The 10,938-nt window shown below is 57.1% G+C and overlaps 1 long non-coding RNA gene across 1 annotated transcript; it reads left to right on the top strand.

Moving 5' to 3' along the window:
• The first annotated feature begins 240 nt into the window (after nucleotides 1-240).
• Nucleotides 241-1,963, top strand: LOC141415361 (uncharacterized). The gene is made up of 2 exons (XR_012440320.1): nucleotides 241-1,506; nucleotides 1,804-1,963. It is a non-coding gene; the product is annotated as an uncharacterized lncRNA (long non-coding RNA).
• Nucleotides 1,964-10,938: the final 8,975 nt, after the last annotated feature.

Here is a 10,938-nt window from a genome sequence, read left to right on the forward strand (position 1 = left end):
GGGTGCAGCGGGCGGGGTGGGGCGGGGCTGGGTGGGGCCGGGCATCTGTGGGAGGCTGACCTGAGCAAGGGGACACATCCAGACCTTTGGCATCATCACCTCTGAGTTTTGACCCACTGGGGGAATATGAACTAAGTGAAGCACAAATTAGCACAGCCAAGGGAGAGCCGATTGTGTCCTTTCTTCTTAATCCCTTTGGCTTAGGGTTTCCCCGGCCTGGACAGCCTGTCCGAGAGGAAGGCTGCCCAAGGGCACACGGGCATCCGTCCGGGGACATTCAGGCAGTGACCAATCCCCAGCCGCCCTGCTGTGTGCCCTGCACTGTGGGCCTTTTCCCAGCCAGCTGGTGGGGGAGCAGCCACTGTGGGTCCCCGGGTCTTGGAGAGAGGGTCAAGGATGGACCCATGATGGAGACCGGCATGCGGCCATGTCTGTAGCTGAAGGAGCTTGAAGGCCAAGAGGGAGAACATTTTTCCAAAACAGCCTTCTCCTCCGAACCCCCAGCACCAACCTGGAGACCACTACAGGGCGGGGCAGAGCCCAGCATGGCCACCATCGTATCTTGTTCAACCGGCTCAGGACAGGTCAGTTCCAAGATGTATGTGCTGGAGTTCTGGGGGCTGAAGACAGCAAGCCCTTGAAGAGCCTCTGGGTCTAGCCTCTGCACTGTAGGACCAGGTGAGGGCCCACTGGGGGCTCTGAGGACTCCACGAGAGGCCACCATGGCCTTTCCTGTAATGACCAGGCAGGAGGTGGGCCCCCGTGTCCAGCTCTGTGGGATGCAAGTACCCACAGCTTCACCTGGAAAGGGGTGCCCTCTCCATCCCTGCCATGCTCAGGGACGAGCATACCCCTCCCACATCAAGAAGTGTCCCCTACCCCATCTAATTCCAGCCTGCTTCCTCCCCTCCTGGGCTTCCCAGGAGATGAAGAGCAGAACCACCCCTCCCTGGCCCTGAGTCTCAGAAGGGTGCCCCTCTGAGCAGATAAGCTTGCTAGGACCCGGGACAAATAAGCCGCCTCTGTGGCTGGCTCTGAAGGCTAATTGGCCTTTGGGATAAGAAGACCTCATCAGGAAAGAGCCCTGTGCCCCTCACCCTAATCCCTGGCCCCCATCCCCAGTGGGCCGGGAGCTTTGACCTAAGCAAATAATTAGTCCAGGGAATTGAGGGCTCAAGGCACTTGCAGTCAGGAATCTGATCTTTGTCCCTGCCTTTCTGCTGCCCTGCCCCTTTGGTCTTGAGATAACCACGGGCTTTGCATTTTTCTGAGGCTTTCTCTAGGCACCCACCAGCCCAACCCGGCAGAGACGGGTGATGGGACAACCCATCAGGAGAATGGATGAGCAGAGACCAGAGAGAACTGTGGGCATGGCCAGTTGGGGCCAATAGGTCTGGCCTCACAACCTGGGGACGTGTTGGGATCTACTCCACGAGAATGGAGACTCCAGGAGCATGGCAGGAAGGAGGGTCGGCCTGGGTTCTTGGACCCTCTCCATATCTCTTGGTCAGTCCCCATGAGACAAGACCCCCTTTATCCAACCAGGACTAGAACCTACTCCCACCGAGCCATGAGCAGAGCACAGCACCCATGGACCCTGACCCACAAACCCTGCTTTGGCTTCAGTTCTGGAGCCAACCAAGAAATGCCCCATGCCTCCTGGATGGAGCTTCCAAAAGAGGAGAATGGAGCCCATCCACCTGTGCCCCACCCCATACGCACACCAGCATATCACTCACCTTCATGAATCCAAGATGCAGAAACCTCATCTTTTCTCTCTTAAACTGCTTGTTTTATGTCTAGGACAGCAGGAAACCTTGGCCACCCATGGCTCAACACCCCAGATGACAAGGCGGTCTTGTATAATGGTGCTCACTTTGCTGGCTTTTGGCTGGAGAAGATCATTCTCTTTGACTAACGGCAGCCAAGTCCCTCAACTACGACTCTCTTTTTTCCATCTTGCTGATCTGTCTTCTGTCCTTCCTTCTCCCAGAATTTTACCCTCCCCAAAGCTGCCCTTCCACCCTATCTGGACACCCTTCCTGGGCCTAGCTGCTCAGGGCTCCCTGGCTACTAAGGGCCCATGGATGGCACCATCTCCCTCTTCCTTTCAGAATCTGGTCCCTGTCTTTACTCTTTCCTGAAGCCCTTCTCCTTCTTTAAATTGTCCCTACTAAGCCCTTCCATCCTCCCCAAATACTCTCACTGCGGGGCCAACCCTGGCTCCATCTACCCAACAGTTCCTTCTCTCCCGTCCTCCTGGACCTTGGATCCTTCCTGATCCCCCCTCGCACAATGGCAAGAGGGTCAGAAGGCGAGATCATGGCTTAAGGACTTTCCTGAAAGGGTGGGCATAAGGGACAGGGAGCAGGATGTCTGGCTGCAGGAAAAGCTGGAGGAAAAACTGAGTCCGGTCAACCAGAAACTGCCAGAGCCTGGGGAGGTCTTGCAATAGAGCCAGGCAGGGCCAGCATGTGGTCTTGATGGTGAGTGGTTTCCCTCAGTGCTGAGCTTCCTGTGATGACAGGGAGAGCCAAGCACTGGTTTGCCCACCATGTACTATATTGGTTGCAGGGGAAGGCACCTTCTGGCCAGGGAGCCTGCCATGTTGCAGCACTGGCCAATTGCATTGCTACTCTCTTTACAGTGTGGCCATGGGATCCCCACTGTACGCTGACAACCCCACAATGAGACTGGACTTAGGGCTTGTAGCCAGTCCATGTAAATTCGTTGGTACAGTACTGTAGGATGATTTGGAATCCAAAATCAACCCAACAACCACACCAGGACTGCCAAGGTCTTACTTGAACAAGAGACTCCCATCCTGAGAGGTCCTGCTGGCCAGTCCTCCAGACCCTGCCCTCTGGGCCAGGCCACCCATGGGGCTCCAGGAGAGTCTGGGATGCCCTCCTCCCTGGGCTTGCTGGCCCCTCCTGGAAGAGGAAGCCAAGGAAACTGCTTCAGAAATAGGGGGTGCTCTGGCCATCTTGCTCCTTGCTGGGCCATCGGGAGGGTTGTGGGGAAGGAAGGGCAGGGAGAGGAGGGAGATCTGAGAAGGTGAAGGATTCTGAAAGAGGGGTGGGGAGGTTGGGCCGTGTGGTGAGGAGCGAATAGGAGGAAGCATGGCTGAGCCTGGCACAAGGCAGCCTTGGTGGCCCTGCTGGCCTTGGCCAACTCTCACTCCAGAGGCATGCCATACCCAGCTGACCAGGCTCTGCCTGCTACATGTGGTGTTTGTAGAAAATGCTGACCCACTAAGCCCCGTGGGCCAAGCCATTCTCGGAGGGACCGGAAGGAGCATGGTACCCCCACATTGTAGCCCAGCCTTGGGCACTGCCAATGCATCTCCCATTTCCAGGTTACCCGGGGACGGGCAAGGCCTGAAAACTCAGACAGGCTACTGGCCTCCACCTGGGGAAGAGGTCAAATGTCCAACTCCCTGAGATGTTCCTGCCTAGGTTGGTTAGATGCCCTGTGTGGCACATTTCTCTCAGGAGAAGAAAGGAAAGAAGGTAGATCCACCAACCCTGGTCCCTGTCCAGTGCCAGAGCTCCCCCGCCCAGCTTTCACTGATGGAGGAAGACTTGATTTCAGGGGCAACTAGCTTCTGCTGCTCCTCATTTTCCCAAGGAGGACAAGGGTCACATTGGGCAGTTCCAGCTGTGGCAGGGAACGGGACTCTAAGGAGGCAGGAGAGCCTAGAACCAGGACAGTGGCAGGGGAGGGGCAGGGAGAACCATGTTGTGCTCACAAGCTGCCAGGGCTCACAAGCAAAGGTATGACTGGGAGTCACAGAGTAAGGAACAGCCAGGCTGAACATGGAGATGTATCAGAGATCCTGAAAAAAGTTCCCAGGGGGAAGAGGGATGCTTCTGCAACTTCGGGGCATGACTGAGTGCTTGGCCTGGGTGCCTTCCTCCCATAAACCGTGAGCTGTGTTTGGGGCCAGGAGCCTCACGCTTCAGGGACTTGGATCTGAGCCCAAAAATCCTCCAAGGAAAGTGTGGCGTGGTCAAAGAGGGACACCAGGCTGTGGGCACTGCAGGAGGACAGAGGAGCCAAGCAAAGGATGGGGCAACCAGGAGTGATGGTCACTGGGGCAGGACCTGCGAGTTTCCGGCAGTGCTGGGTGGGGGCTGCACAGGTGGTACACATGACTTCTTGGGGCTGAAAGGTGCTCGGTGGAAGGGGACATGGGGCCTTCTCACCCCACAGCAGCAGGAAGTGGCAGGAAGAGTTAGAACGCTTGAGAGAAACATCTAGGAGGGGTTAGGGGAAAGGCAGGCCCATGCCTAGTCTTGAGGACAAGTGACAGGTCTGACAGATGTCTAGGATCAAAGTCAATTGAACCCATATGGACTGTATGTGGGGTGCTGGATCCTGAAACTGATGTGCCCCAAGGCGCTCTTCTTGGTCAGCAGGACTGTTTTGTCCCAAGACTCTTGGAACTGGGGTGAGCTGGGCCTTGGTGTGCAGTAGGGCTGGCTGCCCCACCCCCACATCCCAGACTCCTGCCTGCCCGCCCGCTTGGGCCTTCTGGATTCCATCAGGTGCCACAGCAATCTGGCTGTGACATAATGAGGCAGGCTGGGGTCAGCGGGGTGACCTCTTGTGGCCCCAGTGTTTAGAAATCCCCAAATCAAAATGACCCAACAGACAAGCTTGAGACTAGATTTTCCAAGCGGCCCTTCAATTACCAAGAGGCACAAACAGCAGGCCCCTCCATTACTGCTTCCCACAGAGTAGACGGGACGCAGGCCCAGAACTCAAGACCACCTCAGGCTCAGTGGGCTCCCCAGCTGGGCAGCTCACCTCTCCTGGGGGTGTCCAGGCCAGCTGGCCATGCCTGGCTCCAGCAAATGTGAGCTGGCCAGGCTGCCCTGGAGCCAGCACACATGAAACAAAGAGCCAAAGAAGGGGTGCATGATTGGGGGTTTCAGGGCCAATGCCCCTGTGGGGCCATGGCGTCCACCCCAGGCCATGTCAGCTAGTAAGGTCTGGGCCAAGCAGACACAAGAGAGCTGGAGTGGCCAGAATGGATAACTCACTCTGGGGGAGGGCAGGGACTCTTGGGGCGCTGCAGGAAGGGGTGTGGGACTGAATGTCCTCTGCCCCCAGCACATGGCTTTGTGGTGATCAGTCTGTCTTCCTCTGTGTCCCTCCTCTCCAGGTGTTATTTGAAAAAAAAAAAATACTTTTCAAACTACATGCTGAAAACTTCAGCATGAAAATTTAATGTCAGAAAGTCTGTAATCTCTTTCCCAGAGATAAGACGCAGCCCCTTGAGGAGGGGAACCTGATCCCTCTAACACAGAAAGCAGACTCAGGAAAACAAGGGCGGGCGGGGGAGTGGGGCGGGGGAGGCCTCCCTCCCGCCTGGGCGGCTGAGAATGGGCCTGGAAAAACTGAGGCTACAGGCTGGATCAGTGAGATGTCCAAACTGGGGGACACTTGAGCAGGTTGTTGTCCCTTTGGCATGCACTGGGCTCTCCTTCTTTGGACCGGACACTTCAGCCCTGAAGAGGCTCGGGTTTCCCAGGGATACCATGACCTCCTGACCTGCCACCTCAGAACCTAATTTCAGCCTGTGGAGAGCTCAGGTTAGGAACAGCTAAGCTGGGAAGGACAGCTTGCCGTCACCATGCACGACCTCTCCGTCTAGTGTCCAGCTGCCTCCTAGTCAGCAGCACCACCCTTGGATGAGACTTGGGGCCACCAAGCTTGTGCTGTCCCCTGCCCCTACATGGCCCTGGGTGCATGGAACCCTGTGTGTGGGTTTTAGAGACACTGAACTACCCTGTCTCAGAAAGTAGATGAGGGACAAAAAGCACTCAGCTTTTGCCTCAGTCCCTTACCCTCTGTGAAGTGGACCAAACTTCTTTAGGTTGTCCCCAACCAGAAAATGCCTTCACCTTAAACCACAGAAAACACACTACAGAAGCCTGGGCCTGAGAGCTCCCTCCCTGCGAGAAGGCAGTGGGATGGGGGTGGCGTGCCCTATGGGCCTGGGTGCATTTGCACCAGACCAAGTTCTACAACTGCATTGGGTGGGGGGAAGGCACCATGTGGAACCAACTGGCCTGGCTTGAGGACAAGAGGTCCCCAAGCAGAAAGCCAAGCTGTGCATGGAGTCGTGTTCCTCTACTGCCCCCGTCAGGCAGTCCACGGCGTGGGGCTGCCTCCCCTGGACATGCTGGAGACCCTGCCCAACACTGACAGATCAGAGCCCTAGGGCGGGGTGGAGAGGTGATGGCCTTCTGTCTAAGGGAAGGACATGGAGACCTCCCAAATGGGTCAGGGGTGCTGCCCCATGCACAAATAGTCCTGGAACCCCAGAACATGGGGTGGGAGGGGCCCACAAAGTTTTTTCCAAGACCCCAGGGTCCCAGGAAGTCCTGACCCCATCCCTGGAGACCTGGCCACACTCATTGAAGACCCCTCATAACCCCCCATAGGCCTGCACCTTGTCCTGGCTTGGGAGGTGGGGGAAATAGGAAGGACTGGGCAGGGCAGGGCTGGCATGAGACCAGGCATAAACTTCTCCCAAACTTGGTCATGTCTTTTCTTACTGCCCACCCCCTCATGCCTGCCTGTCCCTCCTGATGTCACCATGCCAACCACTCTGAGCACCCCATGCCCTCTCAGGACTCTCACCTGGCCCTGGTCCTCTGCACACAGCCCCACCAAGAACGTTCCATGAGTCCCAGGCCCCAAGCACATGACCCAGTGTGCCAAGCCGAGCCCGCCAGGCTGGCGCCTGAGCCCAGTCCCCGTGCCCCCCACCTGGCACCTGTCCCTCTTCAGGACCTCTGTCCACATAGCTCCCAGGGCCAGCTCTCTGGTGTGGGACGCTCCCTGCCTTTCCCTAATGTCCCTGCAATGTCTTACAGGGGCCTTTGTGGTCTGTACCCCTTGCTCATACTGCCCCCTCTACATCCTGGGATCTTCCTCTCAGTTATTCCTGCATCAGGGACCCCAGGGTGGGGAGAGAGTCCATGAGGAAGAGGGGCCCCAGAAGAAGTGGCCACTCCATGCCCTCCCCATGCCCTGGGTATTTCAGCTCTGTCTAGCTGAGGACTGGGAAGTGGCAGGGGGGGCCAGGGGCGGGGGGCGAGCGGCAGCAGTGGTCTTGAACAACCAGTGTGGCACCTCCCAGCCATTTTCCTTGGCTCCTTGCAGCTTTTCCTGGCCTGGGGAGGGGGGTCTAGGGGTCCTCAAGCTGCAACCCCTGGAAAAGCCCCACATCAGGGGAGTCAGAAGCTGTTCTTCTGGGGTCATCTTGACGGATGTGGGCAACTGTGACCGTCTCCAGAGCCACTTCTATTTCGGCAGAGGACGGCTGGAACAGGCTTCCCGGCATCAGGCTGGCCATCCGATATTTTCAGATAAAGGACATTCCTGGCGCCCCTCATCACCCTCCTTGGGCAGCTGTTGGCTCCCCTTTCCCCAGCACAAGTGGGCACGTCCTCCCAAAGCCCCAAAGGAGGCTTGGGACACATAGTTTTCCCATTATGTACTGGTTGAGGGGCCAAGGCGGATTTAGCTGGGCCGAGGCCCAGGGCCAGGCGGGCACGGGATGTTCTGGGAGGTGAGGACAGGCAAGATGGGAAGAGCAGCTGCTCCTAACCCCAGAGGGCCCCTCCAGAGCCTTGGGCCTGAGATTTATTTTTAGGAGTTTCCTTCCAGAGTCTAGGCTGCCTCATCCCAAGGGCATGGGGACAAGCTTAGGGTGGTCACTCTAGATCATCCAGGACCTAGGGAAGGCCTCAGTGGCTCTACTGGTCCTGGTCTTTGGGAAAATCAGCCCAACTTGTTGGGTGTTGATGTCTAAGCATGGTTGTCTCCAGTATGCTCAGCTATGCCACACCCAGCGGGAGCCCTGATGCCCCCTGAGGCCTGGGCTGAGGACCTGGCTGGATGCTCCATGTGTACAAACCACTCACTCAGGACCCCAGTGGAGCTGCAGGGGAGGAAAATTCATGATTCTGAAGTCATGGCCTCTGTATCCTCAGCAGCAGGGCCTGGAGGTAGAGGAGGAGGTGCCCACTAGGAAGGAATCAGGGGATAGCAGGGTTTGTCTTCTTAAGAGTGGAAAGAAAAACGGCAGCAGCAAGACCCAAGGTCAGTGGACCTCCTGAAGCCAAGCAGGGACCCTGTAACTTTAGAGGGGCCACCACAGATGCGGGGTCCTGCCTGGTGACTTCTCACCAGAGATCAGTTGCTAGAGGACACTACCCGTGAGGCTCTGGACACGGTGCTGTGGGTACCCAGGACCCCAGACTCCTCTAGGGTGTGGGACATCCCTCGGGGTTTGAGCAGACCCTGCCGCAGGCCTTCTCCAGGGATTTGGCCATTCCAGGAGCCGAGAATCACTCCAATTGGCACATTGGTTGGTCTTGGTGACTGGGCAGGTCAGCCACGCCACCTCGTGGCCGGGTTCTGGGCTGGCACAAAGGGATGTTCCCATCCCAGGCCAGCAGAAGCAATGCCACCTCTGAGGAGCAGCCTACCCAATAGGCCTGGGCTTCCAGATGCCTATGCCTGGCCACACTCTGCCACACCGTGGCCATTGGGAGGAAGGGACAGGGACCAGCCCGGACAGGCAGATGCCAGGCTGTGCCTAATGCCAGGATCCAGTAGTGCACAGTAGCGAGGCCAGGCATTTCAGAATGGGGATCCTGAGAGCACACTTCTACATAATGCTTTTCCCACCAGCCTGGGCACCTTGGCCTCTTCAGCTCTCGCCATGCCGTGTTTTACACAAATAAAGGCAAGCAGCTCAGAAAGGAAGCCAGGACTCCCAGTCCTCTCGGTTCAGGCCATACCCCTCAGCCATATCTCCCTTCCAGAACCTTCCACTGAGCCCCTGGGCCCCTAGGAACTCAACCATGTGCCCTGGAGCAGTGGAGCAACCCTGTCCAGATGGAGGTTGTTATCTGCCAGGCACTAGAAGTCATGGGAAGAAGTACATTCTCCCCCTACCCCTACCCCCCTGCCTGTGGACAGCCCTAAGTTCCCCTTAAGCCCTCAGATAAGCCCTTTGAGTCCGAGATCCCAAAGGTCTGCCATATGTCTGTACTCGCAGAAACTGTAGGCCAGGATGGTGGGAACCCGGGGGAGGAGGGGGCAACCCTTTGCCTGCCCAGGCCCCAGGGGTGATTTGTGGCCCCAGGGAGCGGTCCTGGCTGGGGCTGGGCTTTCTCATCCCAGCAAAAGCAAAAAGAGAATGAACAGCAGACCCTGTCTGAGCCCCTGGCCTGGGCGGCTCTGGCCAGCCTTCCTAATGAGTGTGTGTTTCCAGGGCCTTTGATCTGGGCCTTTAATGGCTACCCCCTGCTGAGGGGCCTCCCCTCTGGTGCCTGCAGCCTAAGGAAGGCTTATTATCCAGATCTGCTGACCAGCAACCCCCGAGGTGGGCTCTGAGGGCTCTTGCTCCCTCTCTGGGGAAGACATTCCCCATAGGTTCCTGTGGGTTGGCCAGCCTGGCCAGGTTGTCTCTGGTGTCCTACCAGGCCTGATGTTAGGTGCTCTGACCATTGTCCCTTCAATCTCCCATCACATGAGGCACTGCTAGGGACATTCAGAGAAGTATAAAACATGGCCCCAGGTCTGAGGGCTCCAGAGGCCAGGGCCCAGGATGATAGTCCCTTCACAACCACTCTGCTGGGACACTCCCTTGGGACTTGGGGGCCAAGATACACCTTTTCCTGAGCATCCTGGTCAAGCTTATCCTTGTCCTTCCTTGGGCTCAGTGAGGGTAACCACTGGGACACCAACTTCTGGTCACCAGATCTCCAGGCTTGTCTACTTCCCAACACTGTCCAGCAGGCAAGGGCTGCAACCTCCACTGGCCCCCAAAGGAACCTGCTTCTCAGGCAGAGAGTCACTCCTGTGGCTTCTTTGACACTTCAAGGACATTTTATCTCCTCTAGCTAGGACCGTCATTCATGAAGTCTTTCAAAACCATAGACCTGGTATTTGTGAGCATCTGGAACTCGGGGGGAGGGGGCAGTGTTGGCTGTTCATGCTGGTGAGGAGGGCAGAGCCATAGAACAAGGCTGGAGATGCAGGGCCCAGCTCTCTGGGGTGATTCCCCCCCTAGGGTATCCCCCAGTCAATCATGCACACAACCGCACACCGGCGGGAAATGGGGCCTCTGCAATTTGGCCTTGTCCCTCCCCCTCTCTGGCAGCAGGCATGGGGTTTTATGAGTGCTACAAATCAGATATCACACAGTTTGGGGCTGACATGGTTTTTATAAGAATTATTTAAGGCCCTAGCCGCCGGTAAAGTCCCAGGGAGAACTGGGGTAGGGCACATCCAGCTGTTTGGGCTGTCGGAATTCCAAACACTTCGTAAAGTGCAGGTAGAAAGAGGAGCACCTTGTTCTGCTTAGCAGTACGAGTCACCCCTGCCCTGGGCCCAGAGGCTGCTGGGAAATCCCAGCCCAGTGGGGAGGGGTACCCCACAGCTGTGAAGGTCATGCTTGCTCATTGCTTGGCGGCCTGGGCAGCCCTGGCTCTGGGCTCCTGCAGCAAAGGCGAGAGGTTGTGAGTTTGGGGCTTTGCTTTGTTAGTGTCCAACTCCATTCCAAAGCATTCTGGGAGGTGTGCCTCACATCCTAGGACAGGGAGACCAGGCCCCTTCTGGTCATCTTTCAAGTTTCCCCCATCTATCAGTGGGTGAATGCCTGTAGGTGTGGTCCATGCCAGGGAGAAGGGGGGCAATCATGTACCCCAATTCTTGCGGGCTTGATCTGGCACCGGTCTGGCATTATACACTGTTTGTGACTGGTCAGTTGAACTAGACAAAGCAGCCCTGATGGGGCCAAAGCAGGACCAGGGGCCAGAAGAGGGATGACAAGGTAGACGGCCTGGGGCACCAAAGCATGCCCACAAGAGAGCTGCTCACGTGTGCATGTGGAAGAGGTGCTCACCA

The sequence above is a fragment of the Castor canadensis genome, chromosome 1 (assembly GCF_047511655.1).
Source record: "Castor canadensis chromosome 1, mCasCan1.hap1v2, whole genome shotgun sequence".
Taxonomy (NCBI): Eukaryota; Metazoa; Chordata; class Mammalia; order Rodentia; family Castoridae; genus Castor; species Castor canadensis.